At 34.8% G+C, this 2,847-nt stretch overlaps 1 long non-coding RNA gene across 1 annotated transcript; it reads left to right on the top strand.

Annotated features, from left to right (window-relative positions):
- Positions 1-964: 964 nt before the first annotated feature.
- On the top strand, positions 965-2,308 carry LOC112094117. Its single transcript, XR_002903370.1, has 3 exons — positions 965-1,198; positions 1,449-1,528; positions 1,719-2,308. It is a non-coding gene; the product is annotated as an uncharacterized LOC112094117 (long non-coding RNA).
- Positions 2,309-2,847: the final 539 nt, after the last annotated feature.

The following is a 2,847-nucleotide window of genomic DNA, read 5'->3' on the forward strand; positions in this document are numbered from 1 at the left end:
TGACGGCGAGATTTTGGAATTTTTTGGATGAAAAAACAAATAAAACTTATAATATTGTTGATTTTGAAGAGAAAACAAGGAGACTTTGAGAGTTTGGGGTCAGAAAACCGGAGAAAACTGGTGAGAGGCCGAGAGAGAGAGAGAGAGAAGCCGATCGGAAAAAATGGAGGAGGAGGCTCTGCTCGTGGGCATATAACAGAGTTTTTTACAACGACAGAAAAGAATATTTGCGACGACTAGTTGTCACAAATATAACTTAACATTATTTGCGACGACACATGTTGTGGAAGAAAGGTTCTGGAATTATTATTTGCGACGACACTTATAATGTCGTTGCAAATAATTTTTGAGGACCCGCCCAATTTCCCCGCCTTTTATTTTACTGAGCAAATACAAAATCACTTATTGCGATGACACACATTAATGTCGTCGCAAAAAAATTTTATCACCCGCCAAAATAATCCTTTTTTGCTCGGGAAAAAAATAAATAAATTAAATTTTATTTACGACGACATGTGTCGTCACAAATAGTTAATTATTTGTAACGACATGTTGTCACAAATAATGTTATTTTGGTGCTAAAAGTTCACGCCAGACAAGATCTGCAGCCATGTAAATATTTGCGATGACGTGTGAATTTTTTAGCGACGATAATATTTTTCAATTTTACAAAAATTTTTGTGACGACATGTCGCTGTAAATATTTTTTTATTTACAACAATAATTATCATCACAAATATTTTCGTCACAAAGAGCCTAAATTGTAGTAGTGTGCCCACTTATGAGCGCTGCAACGCCCATGGTTCGGCTAAAATTAGTCAAAATTGAGGATTTAAGCGCCGCGGAACCCACTCGTTAGTGTCACAGCGCCCGCTTGCAATAGGAAGTCTGAAACCAACTTAAATGTCGTGTTTCTGAGGTCCAATCACTCAATCTTCAACCCTAAATCAATTTTGGGCCCTTAGATGACTTATTCATACCATATTAAGTTCTTGGGAGATTAGAAACACTAGAAAAAGTCAACCTAGCCTCATAATTTTAAATCACCAAACACTCATCAAATAGCTTTTTTCTCTCTTTATTTTTCTTTTCTTTCACCCCAAACACTTTAGATTTCTTAGGAAAAGGAGAATTTAAAGACTCTAGCCTTCCAAACCATAAGAGATCAACGTGTACGCTTTCTAGATCCTTTTTTACGGTATGAATTTGATTGAATTGGTAATTTAAGAAGGATTTTACATGGAAAGTTAAGGTTTTCATAGGAGTTGATGTCGGATGAATAAATTGATGATCTAGGATTCAAAATCGAGGAAAAATCATGCTAATGTTGAGGAAAATTAGGATAATTGTTTTAGGGTTAAAGTGGACTGAAAATGTGAGTTAGGGATTTTGTAACGAATTGATTGTGATTTATTGTTCTATGAAATTATGGCATGAATTCTCCAAAGAGGCAAGTGTGCCGCGTTCCCGAGAACTACATCACCGAGTAATTACCCCACTAGCAATGTTGAGTAAGTCTACAATCAAGGTAAGTACATCTCTTGCCTGTAACATGTTTGTTTAAAACCCTAAAAGATGAGTTTTGTGGTGTATTGGTGTGATAACTATGTTTATTTTGATAATTATTGTTATTCTTTGAGAAAATTATGATGATGAGTTATGAGATAGTTTATTGTTTGTTGATTGATGTGACCGGAGATGATTAATGGCATATACAGGGAGAGAGTCCCACTTTGCACCTGAACGTGAGGAGCTCATGAGCAGGTACTGGGTGAGAGAGGATTGAGAATTATTGTAAGAGATGAGTAATATCCTATCAAATATAAAATGTAAACTAGGAGGCGTGTGCCGAGAGAGAGTCCCACTCGCAACTGAGCCACGACGAGAAGCCCGTATGAAGTTGCCACGTTAAGGATAGGGGTCGCTCCCTTATTCTTAGCGCGGTTGCGCGCAAATTGGTACTGCCTAGGGGCTAAACCAGTATTGAAGATAGTAATGCGAATCTTGAGAATAACATAATGAGAAAGCATAGAACACTTAAAAGATGAGATTATTTGAGTTTAGAGCTGCATATTTTAGGATATATGTTTGATGTGACGTATATTTACAACTAAAACCATTAAGATAAATGTTTTATGAGATTGTGGATGTACTTACTAAGCGTTTCGCTTATGAGATTTTCGCATGTTGCAAATAAAGGTAAGAAACATAGCTTGATGATAGAGAAGGCTTGGCGTGGATGTGCTCGTGGTGGCGGACACGGATTGTCCAAATAGGAAGAGATTTGGCACACTTATTTTAAGTTTGTTTATGTTTCTTTGATTACTTTTAGTAGCGTTATTTTGAGATGTTTTGAGTAATTAGGTTTTCTTCTATGTAGTAATTTATGAGGTTATTTTATGTTAATTTATTTTTAATAATAGACTGCCAGTTTATGTTAGTTTTACTTATGTTCTATTTATATAAGCTATATGAGTTTTAATGAGTATTTTCCGCATAAGAGATGTTTAGTTTTCTGTGGCACTCCCATTAGGGGATGTTACTGTAGGGGCACAAAACTTAAAGTTATTAAGCACTTATGTTAAAGGTTTGCAAAACACTAGCCGTGTTTAGAATTATCCTGTTTTTGTTTTTCACATTTTTTGAGAAATAAAAAATGAAATCGTTTTTAAAACGGCGTTTTGCGCAATAAAGATAAAAAATAGAAATAAAATTGATTTTTTAATTTAGTATAAAATGAGAGAGAAATGAAAAACGACTTTTAGTCATTTTTCATTTTTTATTTTCGTTTTCTCCTCTCTCGAGCAGAGAGAGAGAGAGAAATAGAGATATTAATGAGTTTTTTAT

Source organism: Morus notabilis, unplaced genomic scaffold (genome assembly GCF_000414095.1).
Source record: "Morus notabilis unplaced genomic scaffold, ASM41409v2 Scaffold232, whole genome shotgun sequence".
Lineage (NCBI taxonomy): Eukaryota > Viridiplantae > Streptophyta > Magnoliopsida > Rosales > Moraceae > Morus > Morus notabilis.